We start from the raw sequence: 26,190 nt of genomic DNA, 5'->3' as shown, positions 1-26,190 counted from the left end.
GGGAGTTGGTACTGGACAGGGAAGCCCAGTGTGCTGCTGACCATGGGGTTGCAAAGAATCGGACACGAGTGAGTGACTAAACTGAACAGATTTGTTTTCTGATGGGGAAAACAGAAAGGTGAGGAGGATTAGATTTCTTCTTCTGACCAAGAAGAAACAGGGACTGTGTTTTGCCCTTCTACCTGAAGCAATAAAAATAAAACAGAAATAAATGTGAAAAATCAATTTTAAGATATTGAACATGAAACAACATAGGACAGTGATCCCTGAGAGATGAGGAACAAATGAAGTGAACCCTTTAATTTTCCCAACTTACTTCCCCGAATGATGACTTTCCAGGTAATAAGATAGGGAGAGGGAACCCATCGGGAAAGGATTTGAGGATAGAATTGAGAGGTCAGGGAGAACAAGGCAGCTAGTTTTCAAGTCCAAATCCAGAGAGGAGGAAGCTACAGAAAAAAGAGCTAGAGCTCTAAAGGGACACCGCTCTGCTTTCAGCTGAGTACTGATCAGTGAAGGTGTATGAAGAAACTAAGCGGGACCTGGGAAAGAATCATTCAGGAGAACTGGAGGGAATGATTTTCAGAGCTCACACAAGGCTGAGAATAAAATCAACACATTGCACACCTATAAAATTCACCTTGTATAGCCTAAATGGACACATCTTTAGTTGTTAATAATATTTTAATAAAACAACATAAAAGAAAGAAAGTAGATTTTTAAAGTGGCAAACAGGACACTGATAGAATTACTAGACATGACATTAAGAAGTTATTCTGACTGTATTTAATATTGTCAAGAAGGTAGAGAAAAAATCATGTCATTTGAGATACAGAAAATTATAGTTATAGATATATATTTATAAATAAATATATTTATTTATATTTATAAATATAAAATTATATTTAGAGATATTTTAAAAATACAAATTCTAAGACCTAGTAATGAAGTGTATCTAATATGAATCTATCCAGTATACTTGGGATGGAATTAAAGTAATTGGAGCCTGCAGAAGGAAAGACTAGTGAACAAGGAATCAGAGAAATAGTAACACTTTTAAAAATAAAACAAAGAGAAAAGACAATGAAAAAAATGTGAACAGACCATTAACTGTGTGAGACAGCTTTAAGTGATATGGTATACATATAACTGGAGTCCAAAAAAGAAAAAGCAGTAGTAAATACAAAATGCATTGAAATAAAATGCATTTTAAGTAAATACAAAATGCAAAACAAAAATAATATTTAAATAATGGATAGAAACTTTCTAAACTTGATGAAAACAATAAATACACAGATAAAAAAAATCTCAGTAGCCAAAATAATGAGAAACAGAAAGAAAACCACACCAAGGTTCAGAAACAAACTGCTTAAAAATCAGAAAAGAGGTAGCTTATGTTCATAAGAGATAAGTTTGTTCTCACTGCAAGCCTGAGATAATGAAGAAACCATAACATTAAAGTACTGAAAGAAAAAGAGTCACTATAATATTCTGTAATCCCGTAGAAAGAGAAGCAATGCCAAAGAATGTTCAAATACCACAGAACTGCACTCATTTCACAAGCTAGCAAAATAATACTCAAAATTTGCCAAGCTAGGCCTCAACAGTCCATGAACTGAGAACTTCCAGATGATCAAGTTGGATTTAGAAAAGGTAGAGGAACCAGAGATCAAATTGCCAACAATCTGTTGGGTCATAGAAAAAGCAAGAGAATTCGAGAAAAACAAACAAACAAACAAAAAAACTATCTACTTCTGCTTTATTGACTATGCCAAAGCCTTTGACTGTGTGGATCACAACAAACTATGGAAAATTCTTAACAAGTTGGGAATACCAGACCACCTTACCTGCCTCCTGAAAAATCTGTATGCAGGTCAAGAAGGAACAGTTAGAACCAGATATGGAACTACAGACTGGTTCCAAATTGGGAAAGGAATACATCAAGGCTGTATATTGTCACCCTGCTTATTAAACTTAAATGAAGAGTACATCATGAGAAACGCTGGCTGCAGAAGCACAAGCTGGAATCAAGATTGCCAAGAGAAATATCAATAACCTCAGATATGCAGGTGACACCGCCCTTATGGCATAAAATGAAGAGGAGCTAAAGAACCTCTTGATGAAAGTGAAAGAGGAGAGTGAAAGGCAGGCTTAAAACTCAAAATTCAAAAAAGTAAGAGCATGGCAGGTAATCCCTTCACTTCATGACAAATAGATGGGGAAACAATGGAAACAGTGACAGACTTTACATTCTTGGGCTCCAAAATCACTGCAGATGGTGACTGTAGCCATGAAATCAAATACATTTGCTCCTTGGAAGAAAAGCAATGATCAATCTAGATAGCATATTAAAAAGCAGAAACATTACTTTCCCAACAATGGTCTTTCTAGTCAAAGCTTATGGATTTTCCTGTAGTCATGTATGGATGTGAAAGTTGGACCATAAGGAAAGCTGAGCACTGAAGAACTGATGCTTTTGAACTGTGGTGTTGGAGAAGACTTTTGAGAGTTCCTTGGACAGCAGGGAGAACCAACCAGTCAATCCTAAATGAGATCAGTCCTGAATATTCACTGGATGGACTGATGCTGTAGCTGAAACTCCAATACATTGGCAACTTGATTTGGCACCTTTTTCTTTGTAAAAGACCATGATGCTGGGAAAGATTGAAGGCAGGAGGAGAAGGGGACAATAGAGGATGATACGGTTGGAAGGCATCCCGGACTCAATGGACATGGGTTTGGGTGGACTCTGGGAGTTGGTAATGGACAGGAAAACCTGGTGTGCTGCAGTCCATGGGCTTGCAAAGATCGGACATGCACTGACTGAACTGAACTGATAGTATTCTATACCCAATGTACATATATTTCAAAGTCAACATTTTTCATTTATCATTCTTAGAATCAGCACTGGTTCCATTTTAGCGGAAAATTGAATTTAGTAATCAAGGTCTGGCAATAGATTTACAATTACTATTAACATATCACTGCTCCCAGGTGTTCTCAGTGGTCACAAGTGTGGAATAAGTGTGCTTTTATATGCACCTATGTACATGTAAATATACACACTTTTACAAATATTTGCATCCATATTTTGCTGTTGTTCAGTCGCTCAGTCACGTCTGACTCTTTGCAACCCAATGGACTGTGGCCCACCAGGCTTTCCAGTTTTTTACTAACTCCAGGAGTTTGCTCAAACTCATGTCCATTGAGTTTAGGATGCCGTCCAATCATCTCATCCTCTGCCACCCTCTTCTCTTTCTGCTCTGAATATTTCCCAGCACCAGAGTCTTTTCCAGTGAGTTGGTTCTTTGCATCAGTTGACCATAGTATTGGAGCTTCAGCTTCAGCATCAGTCCTTCCAATGAATAGGCAGGGTTGGTTTCCTTTAGGATTGACTGATTTGATCTCCTTTCTGTCCAAGGAACTCTCAAGAGTCTTCTTCAGCACCACAATTTGAAAGCATCAGTTCTTTGGTGCTCAGCCTTTTTTATGGTTCAACTTTCACATCTGTATGTGACTACTGGAAAAACCACAGCTTTGACTCTCTGGCCTTTCTTGGCAAAGTGATGTCTCTGCTTTTCAATATGCTGTCTAGGAGCTGACTGTGGCTTGGATCATGAACTCCTTATTGCCAAATTCAGACTGAAATTGAAGAAAATGGAGAAAGCCACTAGACCATTCAGGTATTACCTAAATCAAATCCCTTATGACTATACAGTGGAAGTGAGAAATAAATTTAAGGGACTAGATCTGATAGACAGAGTGCCTGATGAACTATGGATGGAGGTTTGTGACATTGTACAGGAGACAGGAATCAAGACCATCCCCAAGAAAAAGATATGCAAAAAAGCAAAATGGCTGTCTGAGGAGGCCTTACAAATATCTGTGAAAGAAGGGACGCAAAAAGCAAAGGAGACTCTCTGGGTTTCTTGGACTTGGGTGATTATTTCCTTCCCCATTTTAGGGAAGTTTTCAACAATTATCTCTTCAAGTATTTTCTCATGGTCTTTCTTTTTGTCTTCTTCTTCTGGAACCCCTATGATTCGAATGTTGTAGCATTTAATATTGTCCTGGAGGTCTCTGAGATTGTCCTCCTTTCTTTTAATTCGTTTTTCTTTTATCTTCTCTGATTCATTTACTTCTACCATTCTATCTTCTAATTCACTAATCCTATCTTCTGCCTCTGTTATTCTACTATTTGTTGCCTCCAGAGTGTTTTTAATTTCATTTATTGCATTATTCATTATATATTGACTTTCTTTTATTTCTTCTAGGTCCTTGTTAAACCTTTCTTGCATCTTCTCAATCTTTGTCTCCAGGCTATTTATCTGTGATTCCATTTTGATTTCAAGATTTTGGATCAATTTCACTATCATTATTTGGAATTCTTTATCAGGTAGATTCCCTATCTCTTCCTCTTTTGTTGGGTTTGGTGGGCATTTATCCTGTTCCTTTATCTACTGGGTATTCCTCTGTCTCTTCATCTTGTTTAAATTGCTGAGTTTGGGGTGTCCTTTCTGTATTCTGGCTGTTTGTGGAGTTCTCTTTATTGTGGCATTTCCTCACTGTGTGTGGGTTTGTACAGATGGCTTGTCAAGGTTTCTTGGTTAGGGAAGCTTGCGTCAGTGTTCTGGTGGGTGGAGCTGTATTTCTTCTCTCTGGAGTGCAATGAAATGTCCAGTAATGAGTTATGGGATGTCTATGGTTTGGGGGTGACTTTGAGCTGCCTGTATCTTGGAGCTCAGGGCTGTGTTCCTTGTTGCTGTAGAATTTTCTTGGTAGTTTGAATATTTTGTGGTAGTTTGAACATTTGTGTAATCCATATGAATTTTATATATATGTATCAGTTCAGTTCAGTTCAGTTGCTCAGTCTTATTTGACTCTTTGCAACCCCATGAATTTCAGCACCCAGGTCTCCCTGTCCATCACCAACTCCAGGAGTTCACTCAGACTCACGTCCATTGAGTCGGTGATGCCATCCAGCCATCTCATCCTCTGTCTTCCCCTTCTCCTCCTGGCCCCAATCCCTCCCAGCATCAGAGTCTTTTCCAATGAGTCAACGCTTCGAATGAGGAGTTTCACCTTCAGCATCATTCCCTCCAAAGAAATCCCAGGGCTGATCTCCTTCAGAATGGACTGCTTGGATCTCCTTGCAGTCCAAGGGACCCTCAAGAGTCTTCTCCGACACCACAGTGCAAAAGCATCAATTCTTCAGCGCTCAGCTTTCTTCACCATCCAACTCTCACATCCATACATGACCACTGGAAAAACCATAGCCTTGACTAGATGGTCTTTGTTGGCAAAGTAATGTCTCTGCGTTTGAATATGCTATCTAGGTTGGTCATAACTTTCCTTCCAAGGAGTAAGCGTCTTTTAATTTCATGGCTGCAGTCACCATCTGCAGTGATTGTGGAGCCCAGAAAAATAAAGTCTGAGACTGTTCCCATATCTATATCTCTATTTTTCTGTATGCATATTGCTCTATGTATATACTGAAAGCAGTGAGTTCACACTATCTTCTTACCCAGTATCTCATGGTTTATTCTAGTTTTTCTCTTTCTGTGTGTGTAACTCTTCTGTCAGTGGTAAGCAGGCTCTCACTATACCTCATATGTTTACTTATCTCTTGTGCATGCTCTTGTGTCATGTCCTGTATATAATTGAGCTCCCATTTCTTTTGATTCACTTTACCTCTATCTCTCCACAGTTCCCACCCTAACACATGCTTTTCTTCTTATAATACGATAATGATCACAAGTGGAATTTTAATTTTAATACTTGTCCTCACAGCTGATAAATTTTAATATACAGAACTGCAAACAAAACATATGTGGTAAGTTTTCTGAAAATACATTTAAAAAAAAGTTATAGGTTATAAAAAAGAGATTAATGGTAGAAACATTGTCCTTAATTACTCCCACCTTTCAGAATACATGTACCTGAAAATTCTTATGTTACATGGATGAAGGATGCATCCTTATTTCCTTATTTTTAATTTTTACTTCTTTTCTCTTGAAATAGAGTTGATTTACAATATTGTATTTGTTTCAGTTATACAGCATGGTGATTTACTATTTTTACAGATTGTACTCCATTTAAAGTATTAATAGACAATAATGGATATATTTCCTCTTCTGGAAAGGAAATCTTGTTGCTTATTTATACATAATAGTTTGTGTCACTTCATTCCATACCTTGGCTCATCCTCCCCATTTCCCTCTCTTCACTGATGACCACTAGCTTGTTCTCTGTATCTGTGACTCTGTTACTGTTTGTTAACATAAATTCATTAGTTCTATTTTTTAGATTTCACATAAAAGTAATAACAGTATTTGTCATTCTCTGACTCATTTCACTAAGTGTAATATATTCTAGGTATATCTATGTTGCTTTAGGTGGCAGAATTTCATTCTTTCTTTGTGGCTGAGTAATATTCTATTGGGGCTTCCCTGATGGTTGAATGGTAAAGATGCCCCTGCCAATTCAGGACACATAGATTCGATCTCTGGGTCAGGAAGATCCCCAGGAGAAGGAAATGGCAACCCACTCCAGTATTCTTGCCTGAGAAATCTCTTAGACAGAGAAGCCGGCAGGAGACAGTCTATGGGTTCCCAAAAGTTTTGGACATAGCAAGTAAACAACAATGATATTCACACACATATATATACACACACACATTACATCTTCTTTATCCATTCATCACCTGATGGACACTTAGGTTGCTTCCATATCTTGGCAATTGTAAACAGTGCTATCACTGTGGGTAAATTTGGAAGGATTTTTCAGAATTAAAACATTTAAATTTTCTTTAATTAGATGCCTGAGTTGTCACCATAGGAGAAATATGATAATGGGGATGAAGTGACATATACTATTGTCCTTAAGTGTGAAAGAACAGGATATATTTGGATAACTACATGGTGCATGCAGCATAGTGTAGCAGACTGTGTAGAAGAAACACAGCAAGGGAAAGAAGAAGGAATATTATATATATATATATATATATATATATATATATATATACATACACACTAGAAAAAGGAGGTTGGGGCCGATCAAGTCCTTAGTAAAACAAAAATGAGTAATAAAGAGAAAAAACATGAACTCAAGTAGTTCTCTCAAAAAGGGGAATGAAAAATACATATTTTTAATTGTCAAAAATTAAACTTGGATATTTCTGGAAAAGTTTAATTTCAATTTTTTTCTTGTTTCTGAAAGTTTGTTCTCACTTCATGGACTACATGTCCCTACATTTTTATGATATTTTCATAAATATTGAAGTTAGATTATTACCTGAAATTTCTTCCCAACTCTTAAATTCTGTGATTTTACGTATAGCCTTTATTTCCTTTGTTCTGCTTATACTGAAAACCTTGCATCCAATATATGAGCTTATTTTGTACATAAATTCAAAGATGAAATTTCTCATTCTTTCCTCCAGAACCAGTCTAGCTGTCAATTTTCTCATAGCGCCATGCACTTCTGTATTCCTCAGGCTATAGATGATAGGATTGAGTATCGGTGTGACTACTCCATAGTACAGGGCAATCAATTTATCAAAAGCAGCGTCTTTGGACTTTGGCTTCATATACATGAAGAGGATTGTCCCATAAAACACAGTCACCACCATTATGTGGGCTGAGCAGGTGGAAAAAGCCTTTTGTCTTCCTTCGGCTGAATTGATTCTTAGGACAATGGAAAGGATGAAAATGTAGGAGATGCAAATCAACAGTAATGGAACAAATAAAAATATTACATTGCCCAACATGATAGTAATCTCATTCAAGGATATATCTGTGCAAGCTAGCTTGACAAAAGCCAATATTTCACAAACAAAATGATTGATGAGATTTTTTCCACAGAAGGGCAACTGTACTGCAAGAATTGTTTCTGTCAATGAGTTGAGAAAGCCCAGTCCCCAGGAGAGGGCCGCCATCTGAATACAAAGTGCCTTGCTCATGATGATAGGCCATCTCAGAGGGTTACAGATGCCTATGGAATGGTCATATGCCATCACTGCTAGAAGTACACACTCTGTCGACCCCATAGTGTAAGAGACAGACATCTGAACAACACACCTAGTGAAGGAGATAGTTTTTTTCTCTGATAGAAAGTGTATCAGCACTGAGGGGATAAAGGAGGATGTGTATCAATTGTCAAGGAAGGAAAGATGACAGAGGAAGAAGTACACAGGGGTGTGAAGGTGGGAATCCAGGAGAGTGAGGATGATCAGAGTGCTGTTCCCCAGGAGAATCACCAGGTGCATCAACAAACACATCGCCAAAAGGAGTTTTTCTGCTCTTGGATACTCAGAAAGTCCCTGTAGAATGAACTCAATGTCTGTCCAACTGGTCCTTTCCATTTCACATTTTCATACCTGGAGTAATCCAGAAGAGATGCGGGTTTAAGGACTCTCTACAGTATTATAATATGAAGTAAGAGAATATTGGAGGAAGGGCAACAGGTCAGTATTAGCTGGCTGGGTTTACAGTTGTGAGTTTAGATTTTCAAACTTTTCTTTTAGCTCATGTGTCAGGGAATAAAAGAAAGACAATAATTATGTTGGTAATTTATTAAAAATACAAACTTAATATTCCATTTCTGACTTTATGTGCACAAATTCTGACTCAGGGAAGAATTATTTAATAAATATTTGTTATTCCTGATTCAGATTTACTTTGAATATCATCATTTTGGAAATAACATGCTTAACTTCTTAAAAATATTGATTTATGATTTTATATCATGCCAGTCATTAACAGTAACATTGGTTAGGGTTTTACAAATTATGAAAATTTTCATCATACTTATTTTATCATCACTATAATACTCTGAGAGAGATAAAGTTCATAACGGTAAGAAGTATTTTAAAACACAGTAGGTAAACAACCTACTATTAAGTTCTATATTTTCTGACTTTACATCCCCCTTTTGAAATTACTTGGTTATTGCTCTCAAAATTATAGAAGTTGTCTGAGTGGGAGTGTCTAAGGCATCTTTTAGAATAACGCACTCCAGATGATTCTATTGTGTAGCTGAGGAAGAAAACACCCATCCAGACCTTAGTATATAGATGAATTACATGGGAAATTTTTGTAAAAGACTCTCAATCAGTGGATCTGAAGTGGGTTTTAAGATCTGTATTCATTAACATGCTTTCAGATGTTGTTGATGTTGCCTGTGTATAAGCACATGAGTAGCAAGGCCTTTTAAATCATCTCTCCCTGATATCTTTGGAACTTGCCATTGGGGTTTCAGTTCTATGTAGGATTGAAATTGAACAGCAGACAATACAAAACTAAACATTTTGGTGAGACTTCTGTGTAAGTGTATTGCAATTTGTTTTGGATTCCTTAGTTTTTAGAAATACAACCTACAAAATCACACATAGAAGAGTTTGCCCTTTATTTCTCTCCATATGAAAGGCATTCCTTTTCCATTTGCTGAATTTGCAATTAAGCTCAATATTTTCCAAGAAAGGAAATTGAGATTCTACCAGACCACCTTACCTGCCTCCTGAGAAATCTGTATGCAGGTTAAGAAGCAACAATTTGAAGCAGACATAGAACAACAGACTGGTTTCAAATTGGGAAAGGAATACGTCAAGGTTGTATATTGTCACCCTGCTTATTTAACTTATATGCAGAGTACATGATGCAAAATGCCAGACTGGATGAAGCACAAGCTGGAATCAAGATTGCCAGGAGAAATATCAATAACCTCAGATATGCAGATGACACCACCCTTATGGCAGAAAGCAAAGAAGAACTAAAGAGCCTCTTGATGAAAATGAAAGAGGAGAGTGAAAAAGTTGACTTAAAGCTCAACATTCAGAAAACTAAGCTCATGGCATCCGAACCCATCACCTCATGGCAAACAATGGAAACAATGGCAACAGTGACAGACTTTATTTTCTTGATCTCTAAAATCACTGCACATGGTGACTGCAGCCATGAAATTAAAAGATGCTTGCTCCCTGGAAGAAAAGCTATTACCAACCTAGACAGCATATTAAAGATCAGTGATAGTACTTTGCCAACAAAGTTCTGTCTAGACAAAGCTATGGTTTTTCCAGTAGTCATGTATGGATATGAGAGTTGGACTATAAAGAAAGCTGAGAGCTGAAGAATTGGTGCTTTTGAACTGTGGTGTTGGAAAGATTCTTGAGAAGCCCTTGGACAGGAAGGAGACCAAACCAGTCCATCCTAAAGGAAATCAGTTCTGAATATTCATTGGAAGGACTGATGCTGAAGCTGAAACTCCAATAGTTTGGCCACCTGATGCAAAGAACTGACTCATTTGAAAAGACCCTGATTCTGGGAAATATTGAAGGCAGGAGCAGAATGGGATGAGATAGTTGAATGGCATCATGAACTCAATAGGCATGAGTTTGAGCAAGCTCTGGGAGATGTTGAAGGACAGGGAAGCCTGGCGTGTTAGCGTCCGTGGTGCTCCAAAGAGTCGGACATGACTGAGAGACTGAACTGAACAAGATCAGAGTAGTGTGCTATAGAATGTAGAGAAAATGACTTTAATTTGAAAAAATCTAAAGAGTAGATATTAGTATATGATATTCTTCCCTGTAACAACTAAGTAGAACTGAGTATAATTTTGAAAACACTTCTTCATTCTCAAGATATTCTACCTAGATTAAAAAATATTCCTAGAGAAAAAAAGTTGATTGAATAGATGGGTTTTTACTTAGGGTTTTCAAAAAGTAGTTATGTTTCCAGTATAGGACTAGCTATTTCTGTGATAGTCATTTGCCAATGAGTTACACTGCTTTCTATGAAAACTCTGTTTTACAATGGTGAGACAGTGCATTCAAAATAATAGAATATTTATATATCTGTTGATTATAGAAAGGAGATTTTTCTTGTTTAGTCTCCAAGTCTTATCTGACTCTTTTGTGGCCTCAAGGACTATGGCCCAGCCAGCTCCTCTGTCCATAGAAAGGAAGACACTCACTTAATTCTGGCTGCACCCTACTTTGTAGGCATACATTTCAAAAAGGGTAGCAAGTGTTGGGTAGGCCAGGATATACCTTTAATTGGTATTAAGATTGGAGCTTGATTGACTGTAGGTACACATACCAAATGACTTTGAGAATAAAATTCTGATAGCAGAACTTCAGTCATCTGAGATCTGACTGTACTGCAGTTTCAGGAGGACAGATGTGAATCAGGTCAAAAACCTTCTCTTTTTAGGAACATCTTATAAACCTGATTCCTATTTGGAAATTACTTATAGTAAATAAATGTAGTGTACATGAGGTATCCTAACAGCCCTTTGATAATTTCTGCAAAAAAAAAAATTTATTTGCAGATTTTTTAAAGAGAGACCACCAATCTGCTTTAAGGTTTTCAAATGGAGGTGGAGAGGAAGCATAACAGATAATATAGAGGAGACGATTTTCATTACTCTTGCAATGCTAGAGTACCTTTTAAGAAACAGTTAACAAATACTCTATTGAATTGCATTGTGCCTGAAATGCTTTCCCCATTTAATTTTACTTCTCTAAAATGAATTTATAGAATCTGGGAACAAGGAAATGAAGATTTTAAAAGATTCTTGGTAATTTATAATACAATCACTTTCCATGGTATCTGTATATTGGAAGTGATCTTTTAAAACAGTTTTTCATTCTTGTCTAATGCAAGGAGAATTGTTAAATAATCATAGTACACTTATATTGGGTCATTATTCACCTTTTAATATGACATTTGTGATAAATTTCCACTAACCCCAAAATTACATTTAAAGTATTTTAGAATGACTAAGTGATAACAAAACAATTATAACATTATTTGAAAGATCAAAATTTAAACCAAGATAACCTAGACAGAATTGAAAGACTGAAAAGAAATATCAAAACATTAATGGATATCTTAGATACTTTTTTCCTACTTTTCTGAATTACCCAAATTCTAAAATAAAAATGCAAAAGGAAAAGTATAATGAAAAAGAGAAAGACACTGAAGTAGGTGTCAAATTATATTAGGAAGATTAACTCAGAGTAAAATATGCTAAAACAATTTAAACATTACAGTGGTTGTCCCATGTGTCTAGATACTAAACATTAAGGCTGAGTTGTACTGGTGCATCCTGTCTAGTTATCCATAGGAAGCTACTATTTCTGGTAGGCCTGGAGCATTTATGATCCCTACTCTCTAAATCTTGCAGGTTAACAGTGTTATATTTGGAGTGAACCAAGATAAAGAATTTGAGTTCTTAGTCATATTAATATAATCTCAAAAGAGATTTCCGATCCATGGTCCCTAGAATAGAATTGTCACTAGACGATAATATTCTTATTTGTTGAGGCTTTGAACTGACCTAAATCCTGTCTGTCCTCTAATCCTTCTCAACCAACGCCCAGTCTTTTAGAGTAATCAGTGTGTGGTTCGATGCTGTGAGGTTTCATTCAGGCACTCTTTTACTGTTGTAACAGACCTAAAGAAAAGTCTGTGACTTTTTTACTCAAAACAGAAGTTAAGCTCTCTAATTATCTAGAAACATCCCTAACTTTCTAGAATTTTTTTTCACTTTTATTGACTTGCTTACTTGAAGATCTAATATTTAAAGTTCTAAGATTTTTCATTGAAAAGCAGATGCCATCTATACTCTAATTCTCACTAGAGGATATAATTCTGTTATCCTCTCCAGTTCTTCTAAATAGATCAATTAAGACAATTGATATTATGAAAAAATAAGTAGAGTTACCAACTTTTATGCTGTAGGTTTTATAAACTCTGATCTTCAATTAACATACCACATGGAAAGGTGTATTATTTTAGCTCACAAAGAGAAGAGTAATTGACAACATGTGAGGTCCTAGTCTGTATTTGGCACTTCAAATAATTTTTAATATTTATCTTTCAGAATAATTCAAAGTTATTATCCATATTTTAACATTGAAGAAATTAATTTGATATTTCAAAATTCAAGTACAATTTCAATGTCTTATAGTTGGTAAATACCAGAATTATTTTTTGAACCCTTATCTTTATTTTTTATATAGGTATTTAATTTACTTTATACGAAAAAAAATTTTGAGACTACATTTTTGTGCTGTTTTTCAAGGTAGAAAGTGTTCCATTTATGCAGTTTTTTCCATACAAAATGAACCAGGAACACAACATCAAAATTCAGTTTTAATTAATTTTAAATCTGTATCTTTATGGTCCCCAAACCCCTATTTTTATTGCTATGTCAAAATGCTTACATAAGTATGAATTTTTTTAAAAAAGCACAATTTTAAAATGATGCACTCAAGTTTTTTCAAGGACCCATATGATAAATACACACATAAAATGTATATTTGCCTCTGAAAACATTGAAGACATTCATCATCTTCCACTTATGAAGACATTATTCTAACAATGAATTCATATGAAAAAATATTGAAAATTTCTCTCAGGTTTAGTGTAGCAAATTAAGGTGTCAGTAGCAGAATTTGATTAATTATATAAATGAAAACTCAAAAACTTTTAAACTTTTTTTTTGTTTGGTTTGGCCTTCTGAGGATCAGACTAACTCTCATGATTATTTCTTCCCTTTGTTACTTTTTTTTTTTTTGGTTTCTAATCCTGTTTTTACTACAAACATCTTTAATTACCTGTATCCTCAAGCTCTTATTGAACATAGTTTATGTGTGAATAATATATAAATCATGAGGCGTTCTTTTTCCAGATACTTTTTACTTAAAATTTTAGTGAACTCAGTACTTCTCAATACTCAAATGATATAGCCACTCAAAGCAAAAGTGTTAATTGCTCAGTCCTATCTGATTTTGCAGCCCCACAAACTGTAGCCCACCAAGCTCCTCTGTCCATGGGATTCTCCAAGCAAGAATACTGCAGGGACCATTTCCTTCTCTAAGAGATCTTCCCAACCTAGGGATTGAACCTGGGTCTCCTGCATTGCAGGCAGATTCTTTACCACCTGAGCCATCAGAAAAGCCTAAGTCTATTATTTATGAGGCTCTTTTGCATTGCAAACTACTTTCTTTTCCTCACAGTCTCTCCCATGGACAAATTTGAGATAAAAAAATTTAGTTGTATCCCGGTCTTGGAGATGATGCCTGGTGGGTTTTTATATTTTTTTCCTTTCACATAAATAAATATATACATATTTTCTAAACCTCTGAGCAATGGTCACCTCAGCTCAATATTTGTATATTTATTGATGGGGTGTTTTTCTTTTGAAAAATTTAAATAAAACTTCTTTCTTTATCTTACCTTCTGACTGGGTTTTAGTCATTCATACCATTCCATTGTATTAACTGAAAGAATTCTCATTTTTGAATTTCATTTGCATTTTATTAATAAGGCCAGAAGATGGTAAACTTCAGTTGCTCCTTCCTAAAAATAAATGGGAGAAAGAGCAGCCATGATTAGGCAACCTGTCTGTGCATGAATATTCTTAAGAGGCATGAAGGAAATGAAACAAGTTAAAAAGAAGATGTGATGCAACTCTAGCTTCACATGATTTGTCTTAAAGTTGACACTTACTCAAGAGACTCAGCTTCTTTTGGAAGCTAATTTAGCGCTCATTTTTATAAACTTCTTTAGTCCCTAAGGTTGTGAGTCAGAAACTTAGAATTCTCTAGAGAAGTCCCCACTTCTGTTCATTCCAAAAACCCAGTTAACCTGTCTTAACAAAAACCTTCCCTAGCCATACATTTCTTGGAATTTTCTTTGAACACATCTATTTGATGACTTCAGCAAAGTTCTCAAAACGCTTAAACTTTCCCTAAGAATTTGTTTTTCTTTGGCTTCCACAGATCATGCTAGATCAGTGCTAATAAAATCCTAGTAAAAGAGGAAGTCATTCTACTTCTTTAAATTATTTTTATCATCCATATGCTTGTTAACTCAAAACTACATAGAAATAATTTTTCTTTATACCAGTATGGATAAAATTTAATTAGCATATTGCATTTTAAATCAATTTTCTGTGACTTTGCAGTCTTTATAACCTTTCTCTCTAATATTTGAAGAATAATCTAGCCTTAATTTTAATACTGTTGGATATTTTAATTTTATTTTAATATTTTGAGATTTTGATATAATAATCAATGATATCTTTGTCATCTGCTTTCCTTCTACTAGAAATAACATAAGGTTAACCTCTAGTGATGTGATTATAGAATGTAAAGATATGAATTGAGAGAATTCTTGATACATTTGCAAAATTATTTTTCCAAAGCTTAACATTTTACTGTGCTCCTGCAGTATTTGCACGTAGACTAATTTTTGCATATTTTCTAGAACCAGAAATGGTATCTATTCTTTTCTATTTATATAAAACATTACTTTGTTTAACTTTTTATTCCTATGATTGCTCATGAAATTGAATATTACGTCTATGTTTATGTATTACTTATATTTACCTTTTTATTATTCTTGTCTCTTGGTATTTTGATAGTTTTCCTCTTAAATTGTATGAACTCTTAATGAACAATTTTGTCTCTGTAAATACCTTTCCAATTTGTAGTTTTCCTTCTTATTTTTGACATGCAGTTTAAATTTTCATTAAGATTTTCATTATATCCCTGAAAAATATGAATGAAATTTAACTTATGGTTTTATTTAGTTTTGTTTCATCCATATGAAAACTATGTTGTTTTCTCTACAGTTGGGTTGATATTCATTTTACTTCTGTTCCCAACCCAGTGATGGTTAGAGCACTGTAAGAGGCCACTCAGGTTGCTTTGGGAGAATACTTATTATTAGAAAGCTCTTTACATTTAACTTTACATATATGCAACCCTCATTTTTCCTTGTGTAACAACAAGTATATTTGTTCATTTTTCATGAGAGCTTTTCAGGTACTTCCAGATTGCTGTTTCTGATTCTTTCTTGTACCAGGCTACACTTTTTTTTTTAAATTTTATTTTATTTTTAAACTTTACAATATTGTATTAGTTTTGCCAAATATCGAAATGAATCCGCCACAGGTAAACCCGCGTTCCCCATCCTGAACCCTCCTCCCTCCTCCCTCCCCTAACCTCCCTCTGGGTCGTCCCAGTGCACCAGCCCCAAGCATCCAGTACCGTGCATCGAACCTGGACTGGCGACTCGTTTCATACATGATATTATACATGTTTCAATGCCATTCTCCCAAATCTCCCCACCCTCTCCCTCTCCCACAGAGTCCATAAGACTGATCTATACATCTGTGTCTCTTTTGCTGTCTCATACACAGGGTTATTGTTACTATCTTTCTAAATTCCATATATATGCGTTAGTATACTGTATTGGTGTTTTTCTTTCTGGCTTACTTCACTCTGTATAATAGGTTCCAGTTTCATCCATCTCATTAGAACTGATTCAAATGTATTCTTTTTAATGGCTGAGTAATACTCCATTTTGTATATATACCACAGCTTTCTTATCCATTCATCTGCTGATGGGCATCTAGGTTGCTTCCATGTCCTGGCTATTATAAACAGTGCTGCAATGAACATTGGGGTACACGTGTCCCTTTCCCTTCTGGTTTCCTCAGTGTGTATGCCCAGCAGTGGGATTGCTGGATCATAAGGCAGTTCTATTTCCAGTTTTTTAAGGAATCTCCACACTGTTCTCCATAGTGGCTGTACTAGTTTGCATTCCCACCAACAGTGTAAGAGGGTTCCCTTTTCTCCACACCCTCTCCAGCATTTATTGCTTGTAGACTTTTGGATCGCAGCCATTCTGACTGGCGTGAAATGGTACCTCATAGTGGTTTTGATTTGCATTTCTCTGATAATGAGTGATGGTGAGCATCTTTTCATGTGTTTGTTAGCCATCTGTATGTCTTCTTTGGAGAAATGTCTATTTAGTTCTTTGGCCCATTTTCTGATTGGGTCATTTATTTTTCTGGAATTGAGCTGTAGGAGCTGCTTGTATATTTTTGAGATTAGTTGTTTGTCCGTTGCTTCATTTGCTATTATTTTCTCCCATTCTGAAGGCTGCCTTTTCACCTTGCTAATAGTTTCCTTTGTTGTGCAGAAGCTTTTAAGTTTAATTAGGTCCCATTTGTTTATTTTTGCTTTTATTTCCAATATTCTGGGAGGTGGGTCATAGAGGATCCTGCTGTGATGTATGTCGGAGAGTGTTTTGCCTATGTTCTCCTCTAGGAGTTTTATAGTTTCTGGTCTTACGTTGAGATCTTTAATCCATTTTGAGTTTATTTTTGTGTATGGTGTTAGAAAGTGTTCTAGTTTCATTCTTTTACAAGTGGTTGACCAGTTTTCCCAGCACCACTTGTTAAAAAGATTGTCTTTAATCCATTGTATATTCTTGCCTCCTTTGTCAAAGATAAGGTGTCCATATGTGTGTGGATTTATCTCTGGGCTTTCTATTTTGTTCCATTGATCAATATTTCTGTCTTTGTGCCAGTACCATACTGTCTTGATAACTGTGGCTTTGTAGTAGATCCTGAAGTCAGGTAGGTTGATTCCTCCAGTTCCATTCTTCTTTCTCAAGATAGCTTTGGCTATTTGAGGTTTTTTTTTGTATTTCCATACAAATTGTGAGATTATTTGTTCTAGCTCTGTGAAGAATACCGTTGGTAGCTTGATAGGGATTGCATTGAATCTATAAATTGCTTTGGGTAGTATACAAACAAAAGCCCAGGTCCAGACGGCTTCACAGCTGAATTCTACCAAAAATTTAGAGAAGAGCTAACACCTATCCTGCTCAAACTCTTCCAGAAAATTGCAGAGGAAGGTAAACTTCCAAACTCATTCTATGAGGCCACCATCACCCTAATACCAAAACCTGACAAAGATCCCACAAAAAAAAAGAAAACTACAGGCCAATATCACTGATGAACATAGATGCAAAAATCCTTAACAAAATTCTAGCAATCATAATCCAACAACACATTAAAAAGATCATACACCATGACCAAGTGGGCTTTATCCCAGGGATGCAAGGATTCTTCAATATCCGCAAATCAATCTATGTTATACACCACATTAACAAACTGAAAAACAAAAACAATATGATTATCTCAATAGATGCAGAGAAAGCCTTTGACAAAATTCAACATCCATTTATGATAAGAACTCTTCAGAAAGCAGGAATAGAAGGAACACACCTCAACATAATAAAAGCTATATATTACAAACCCACAGCAAACATTATCCTCAATGGTGAAAAATGGAAAGCATTTCCTCTAAAGTCAGGAACAAGACAAGGGTGCCCACTTCCACCATTACTATTCAACATAGTTTTGGAAGTTTTGGCCACAGCAATCAGAGCAGAAAAAGAAATAAAAGGAATCCAAATTGGAAAAGAAGAAGTAAAACTCTCACTGTTTGCTGATGACACGATCCTTTACATAGAAAACCCTAAAGACTCCACCAGAAAATTACTAGAACTAATCAATGATTATAGTAAAGTTTCAGGATATAAAATCAACACACAGAAATCCCTTGCATTCCTATACACTAATAATGAGAAAACGGAAAGAGAAATTAAGGAAACAATTCCATTCACCATTGCAACAGAAAGAATAAAATACTTAGGAATATATCTAACTAAAGAAACTAAAGACCTATATATAGAAAACTATAAAACACTGGTGAAAGAAATCAAAGAGGACACTAATAGATGGAGAAATACACCAGGCTACACTTTTGTTGTTCCTTCAGCCATTCCCCATGTGTTTTGTTAAAATATTTAAGAACATACATTGCCAAAGAGAATATTTTAGGATTGTCAGATTCTCTGTGATACAAAAGGACTTTGGCTCCGCACGATATTTCTGGTATTGATTTTGCTAATTCTACAGGAACAAAGTGTTCTCTCTCATTTTGGAGGTAGAAGAGTGAGATGGTTGAGAACATTAGATTCTGAAGTTAGCCCAGTTTTGTCAAGCACTACCTCTATGACCTCAGTGAGGTCCTGAAACTCTCTAAGCCTTGGTTTCCATGTCTGTAAAATGAGGAACTTAAGAATACCCAATATTGTTTTGAGAATTAATGAGGCAATACATATGAAGAATTTAATGTAGTTTTGAATGCATAGTAATTATCAATAATGGTGCTTACTAATCTAATTACACTGTTGATTTAAGATACACACCTTACCTTGCAGTTATAAAAAGAGATGGCTTTAGAATTGGATACTCTGAATTCCAATTTCCTGACTTGTTGGTTGGTGATCTTGGGGAAGATCAATTGAGTATTATATCTACCTTGTAGTGTTGGTATATGATACAGTATTTATGTTTCTTGGTATTTAATAGGCACTCCATAAAAGACAGTTAACATTATTATATTTGATTACAGGTCAGTTAGTTTGAGTGGAGAAGGCGATGGCACCCCACTCCAGTATTCTTGCCTGGAAAATCCCATGGACGGAGGAGCCTGGTAGGCTGCAGTCCATGGGGTCGAGAAGAGTCAGACAGGACTGAGCGACTTCACTTTCACTTTTCACTTTCATGAATTGGAGAAGGAAATGGCAACCCACTCCAGTGTTCTTGCCTGGAGAATCCCAGGGATGGGGGAGTCTGGTGGGCTGCTGTCTGTGGGGTGGCACAGAGTCAGACACGACTGAAGCGACTTAGCAGCAGCAGCAGCAGCAACAGCATACCTCAGTAGCACACCAAGTCATCATTTTTTGTTGCAGCATTAGGTAAGTGTAAGCTTCCTAATGGGAGGGACTGGCAATGGGAAAAACTGGGTCTTGCCCTGATGAGCAGGGCCTTACTCAATAAAACTTTAATCCAATTATTTGCTGATGAGTGGCATTGCATTCCCTCCCTGGTAGTTATTTGGCCTAAGGCCAACTTCAAGGCCAGATTCCCTGGAGATTCCTGAGATGGGAATGTGAGTTCTAATTTCTGGAGCTGAACTTCAGGAATAGAACATGCAAACACTCACAGTTGCATGCAAGTGAATAGGATTTATTTTAAAAGAGAAAAAAGTACAAAGCTCTTAGCACAGACACTCAGTCAGTTCAGTTCAGTTACTCAGTCAGGTCCAACTCTTTGCAACCCCATAGAATGCAGCATGTTGGGCTTCCCTGTCCATCACCAAGTCTTGGAGCTTGTTCAGACTCACGTCCTTTGAGTCAGTGATGCCATCCAACCATCTCATCCTCTGCCGTCCCCTTCTCCTCCTGCCCTCAATCTTTCCCAGCATCAGGGTCTTTTCCAAGGAATCAGTTCTTTACATCAGGTGGTCAAAGTGTTGGAGTTTCAGCTTCGGCCTCAGTCCTTCCAATGAATATTCATGACTGATTTGCTTTAGGATTGACTGTGGCTTGATCTCCTTGCATAGACAGCATAAACCCTGAGAGGGGATAAATAGTCCCCCAGAAAGACAGGATTTACTGGCACTGATCTGTGCATTTTTGGTTGTCTCCTGTCCTTAAAATATGTCATTTCTAACCAATCAGTTTAAAGATCACATTTTAACTTAACATCTTTATGGCCCTTGGATAGCAAGAAGATCAAACCAATCTATCTTAAAGGAAATCAGTCCTGAATACTCATTGGAAGGATGGATGCTGAAGCTGAAGCTCCAATACTTTGGCCACCTGATGCGATGAACTGACTCATTAGAAAATACCCTGATGCTAGGAAAGATTGAAAGCATTAGGAGAAGGGGATGACAGAGAATGAGATGGTTGGATGGCATCACCAACTCAGTGGAGTTTGAGCAAGCTCCAGGAGTTGGTGATGGACAAGGAAGCCTGGCATACTGCAGTCCATGATGTGGCAAAGAGTCACTACGGAGTAACTGAACTGAATGGTTTATATTGATCCTTAGATTAAGTTGCCACCCTTTATCGTGCCCCCTGGCCATTTAAAAGTAGACCAGATGTAAGGGCCAAAGATGAATGGATCACCGGTTGTTTTTCCCTCAAGCTTATGGAACAGATGTTAATTACTGACCTTTCCTGGATCTGAGTACTGATAATTTACCAGACAAAGGACACATTTCAGGAATTCGGGACAAAAGGTATAGTTTTAGGTTAATGGGGCGAGATGTTTATTGAAAACAGGACTGAGGTCTCAGAGTCCTACCCTGACTACCTAGCAATTTCGACCTCATTCCCAGTCCCTTTGTTGGATCCTCAGGAGGGGAAGCCTGAGGTGGGTTTCAGAACTTTCACAACAGTAGGAGAACTTATTGGGTATTATTGTTCTCCAGTTTGTGGGCCAGCCACCTGGCAGGAATGGGATTTGATTTTATCATGGTGCTACCATCTCACTGCAGCTTTGTCTTTGTGCAGCTTCTTCTTGGCTTTGGATGTGGTGTACCTTTTTTGGTGGGAGCCAGAGTCCTCCTCTGATGGTTGTTGGACAACTAGTTTAATGTTGGTGTTCTCTCAGGAGGAGATAAGTGCATGTCCTTCTATTCTGCCATCTTGAACCAGAAGTCTCAATTTATTTTCATCCTTGTTCTTTACATCTCTATGTGTGTATTGCCTAAGGATATACTTTCTTTCCTTGCCTTACTTTCTCTTCCTTCCTTTTTTTCTTTCTTTACTTTAAAAAATTTTTCTTTTAAAGTATGTCTCAGTTTTAGAAATTTATAATATGTTTATTCAAAAAGTCAGCATTTATATAAGCTAAATATATAAAGTGAATGTCTATAAAATCTAGAGTTTCTAAAAAATGTATAAAGAAATTGTGTACTGTAATAACCATTTATACTTCAAAAATGGTGTAGGTGTGTTTGTGTGTTAATATGAGTATGTGTGTAAGAGAGAGCTGGGGAAGAGATAGACAGAGATAGAGAGAGAGAGAGACAGAGAGAGAATTCAACTGGGGAAACTTTGGTAACATTGCACAAGACTCCTCCAGATTCTGTGTGAAGCAGAGTAATAGGCTTCCTGTAATTAGGTCTTCAGGGCTTTATTTCTGGAGTCTCATAAGTTTTATACATATTTCATCTATGAAGCAATTGAAAATTTTGCACAGAGGTTTAGAAACATCCTTTAGAACATTTAAATTGTGTCCCAAAGCCTGAAGCATGTTCTTTAGGTATTTGTGGGTCTCCACAATGGGGTCGTATTTCAGCCTGGGCTTCAGGGGCAAGTTGTCCTATTCCTAAAATTTATTACTAAATATTAATTTTCTTTCTATTTTGAACTAGAGGAATCTAACAATTCTTTATTTGAACTAGAGGAATTTATCCTAATTATCATACCTGCAACCTGCATACTTCTATAGATGTCAACAAATGAGTGAATTTCCATGGCAAAATGATTACTCATCAGTAGCTGCCTCTTTAGAGGTTCATGAAATGAGGAGTCATGAAAACTGGCTACATGTAAAAAAGAAAGATAAAAATATCTTTTGTTGTCCAACCTAGAAAGAGGGTCAGAACCTGGTTTGAAGGTAAGTTATTGTAAAGACAAGAACCAAATCTTATCAACTACAAGAAAGAGTTAGACTGATGGGTTAAATGTGTCAAGTTTGAAATTCAGATGTTTTTCTCACTGAAGAGAGACTAAATATTGGAAATGGAATTTAAGGGTCTAGTCACTGAGAGGTAGTAGGGAAAAATAAAGACTTTTGAGATCACAAGAGCAGTTTAACATGTAAAGGCTTTGAGCAAGGAACAGAATGGAATATCAGTAGTTATGAATTCCTTTGTGTCAGTGTGTAGCTTTTTAGAGTAGCACACAGTATTTGAACACTCTGTTATCATTTTTAGTTCATTAAGGCTCACTACACAGTACAGAGGGAACTCTGTGTTCTGTAGCATGAGATTCATAACAAACAAGACTTTCCTGGTCCCCTAGCAGCAACTCTGCTTCATTTGGCTCAATCAACTGAGAGCAAGATGAATATGCCACATATTGTGCTAGGGACTCTTTGTGCAGAGTAAACATGTGAAGAGAAGAACTATGACCAATTTGCCTTAAAGACACCTCATATGTGAAACAGATGATTTACCAAAGCAGTGAATAGCCAGAAAGAGACCTGAGTGAGCATTATCCTAGTGTGTTTGCATACACTATTGGTGACTGTTTTGAATATTTGTTTTTCTATTATTAGGTTATGATTGTAAAAATGAATGACTTTTCTATTTTTTTTTAATGTTATAGGCTTGCTAAAAATGTTAACACAGTCTCAGTAAAAAAAAAAAAAAAAAAAATCAGCCATCTTTTTAAGACAAGGAACATACTAATGCCTTCCTAAAATCCTATTTTTTTATGGAGTGAATTGAACCTTATGAGTGATTTTTCCTATTTGCCACTCAATTTGCTGACATCCAAGGGATCAGAGTGTGATAAAGGACTGGAGTGTTATATACTGTGATGAAGTGTATTAGGATTTTATGGTAAGATGAACAGAATACCATTTGCCAGAACACTGTGTGCGACGTGATTAAACTCTTCAGCTGTATATACCTGGCCATGGAAAAGACAATGACTGGTTCAAAGGTGTAAAAAGTTTCTAACAAAAGGAAGAACCGTGATAGAGTGGCATAAAGGAAACTGCTAATAGTGGAAACCATTCCTGTGGTAATTGTATAATATATACTATCTCATTTAATCTTATCAACAAATATATGGTACAGGTGCTGTCTTTATCTTCATGCTATAGCTGGGGAAGGTGATAATCAGAAATATGCCCAGGCCACCCTGCTTAGTAAGGGGCAGAGATACCATTTAAACTAAGCCTACCTCCAAGGCCTGTGTTCCTAACAATATTATGGAATAAGTTTGGTAGAATATCATGTAGCATGGAGGCAGCTCATGGAACAAGGGTTTTTGTAGAGATGACTTTTACAGGTGTAGGTATAAACTCCATTATTCAATGAACTTCACATGTTATCTAATGCCCTTTGGTGTCTCAAGTAGTTTACACAGTAACCCAGAAAATCTGAAAAATTCGAACAAATTCAAATTTTATAAAAAGCTACAAAATGTTAAAAGCTGGGGATAGGAGATGAGTTTAGAATGGAGAAATGAAGTTGAGTTTGGAGTGATTCTGAGGTGATTAATTATGTCCGGAAATTGGGAAGATAGACCTAAGATTCAGAGCAAGTATCTTTTAATGATAGGTGGACAAATAATTCCTAAAGAGGGATCGCTCTTTGGACTTGTGAATGAAACAAGAATAATAGCTAACATTTATTGAGCTGTAATTTTGTTCCAGGAATCTTACTAGCTCCTAAACGTAGTAGCACATTTAATGGAAAGGAAATGAATGGGGTAGAAGTATAGATTCTAAACCAGATCAGAGGATAGCTTGCAGTTTGATGGAGGGTCAGGAGATCCATATGGGCCTGAAAATCCTAATGATACTTCTGAAAGTATCTTGGATATTAAATTATGACTATATTTAAAGGACTTGTTAGTGTGTGTTAATCGCTCAGTCGTCCCCGACTAGCGATCCATGGACTGCAGCCCACCAGGCTCCTCTGTCCGTGAGATTTTCAGGCAAGGATACTGGAGTGGGTTGCCATTTCCCTCTCCAGGGGACCTTCCCAACCCAGGGATCGAACCCGGATCTCCTGTACTACAGGCAGTCTTTACCGACTGAGCTACAAGGGAAGCAAAGGACTTATCAGTCTTTGGCAATTCCCATTTAAGGTGTGATACTGAATAACAACAATTTTTAACTGTATGTAGTTGTGTCCCATGGCAGTGGATGGTTTGATGTAGTGTGCCATCAGAAAAGTGAAAGGAGAAAGGTTATACATCTTAAAGACAAGAACTCTTTAGCTTAAACGTAATTTATTTTATGGTAGGTATTATAGTCACAAGATTCAAAATGTTTAAAAGGTACTGAATAACATACAGTAAACAGCCTCCCTTCCATTTCTGTTAGTGAACTATTCATTTCCTTTCCTAAAGATAACAAGTTATTCCTGTTTATTTTTCTATAGGTATTCTATATAGGAGCAAAAAATTGTTGGGGTGTGTGTGTGCATGCACGCACGTGCGTGTGTGTGTGTACAGACACATATAGTGACTCAGACGGTAAAGATTCTGCCTGCAGTGCGGGAGACCCGGGCTCAATCCTTGGGTCAAGAAGATTCCCTGGAGAAGGGAATGGTAACCCACTCCAGTATTCTTGTCTGGAAAATCCCATGGACAGAGGAGTCTGGCAGGCCCCAATCCATGGGGTCACAAAGAGTCAGATACAACTGAGCTACTAACACACACACACACGTGTGTGCGCGCATGTGTGTGTGTGTGTACACAGGCATATATGTAAAATATTTATACACAACGGTTACTGTGCCTTATATACTGTTCTGAACATTCGTATTGCTGTCTAGTCATTAAACCATGTCCTACTCTTTGGCAACTCCGTGGACCATAGCCCACCAGGCTCCTCTGTCCTTGGGATTTCCCAGGCAAGAATACTGGAGTGGGTTGCCATTTCCTTCTCCAGGGGTTCTTGTGGACTACCACTGAGCCACCAGGGAAGTCAATTCTGAATATTACCTTTACACTTAATAGTTCTTGACGATCTTTCCATGTCAATGCACAAAGAGTCTCTTAATCTTTTTGACAGCAGATCGGTATTTCATTATTTCTATGTCCCCTTCTCATAGAAATTTAAATTGCTTCCACATCTGCTATTACAAATGGTACTTTAATGAATCAGTTTTTAAATAAATTACTTTACACATGCACAGGCATAATTGTGTGGGAATTACCTAGTGTAAATTCTATAGTCAAAGGTTATACGCATGCCTTTATGATTCTGTTTAACACTGCCAATTTGTCCTCCACAGAGGATGCACCAGTTTATGTGTTCACTGAGAATGTATAAGAGTGCCTGTCTCCCTACCTTTAGAAGGCAAGGTCATTAGAAATGAAACCATGGCTCATCCCGTAAGACATCAGTGCAGTGCTACCTAGAGGATAAGTCACAGTGAGTGATATTAGGAAATTTCTCTGAGCAGAAGTTCCTTAGTAATTTGGTCACTAAGTTTCTTAAACATTCCTTTCAATATATATATGTATGTGTGTGTATATTTTATATATATATATATATATATATATATATATATATAAACATATAAAGTACCAAATAGAGTAGCAACATGTCAATTAGCAATAATAGCCTCAATTCATGTATCCATTTGTGTGTTTCTAGCTAATATAGATTTTTATCTTCAAATTAATCTAAATTTGATTCTCCTAATTTATCTTGGTCAGAGAAGGCAATGGCACCCCACTCCAGTACTCTTGCCTAGAAAACCCCATGGATGGAGGA

At 36.6% G+C, this 26,190-nt stretch overlaps 1 pseudogene; it reads right to left on the bottom strand.

Moving 5' to 3' along the window:
• Positions 1-7,255: 7,255 nt before the first annotated feature.
• Positions 7,256-8,362, bottom strand: LOC113897495 (annotated as a pseudogene).
• Positions 8,363-26,190: the final 17,828 nt, after the last annotated feature.

The sequence above is a fragment of the Bos indicus x Bos taurus genome, chromosome 8 (assembly GCF_003369695.1).
Source record: "Bos indicus x Bos taurus breed Angus x Brahman F1 hybrid chromosome 8, Bos_hybrid_MaternalHap_v2.0, whole genome shotgun sequence".
NCBI classification, from domain to species: Eukaryota; Metazoa; Chordata; class Mammalia; order Artiodactyla; family Bovidae; genus Bos; species Bos indicus x Bos taurus.
Note: the sequence above shows the minus strand (reverse complement) of the source record. Positions and strands in the feature narration are given on the sequence as shown.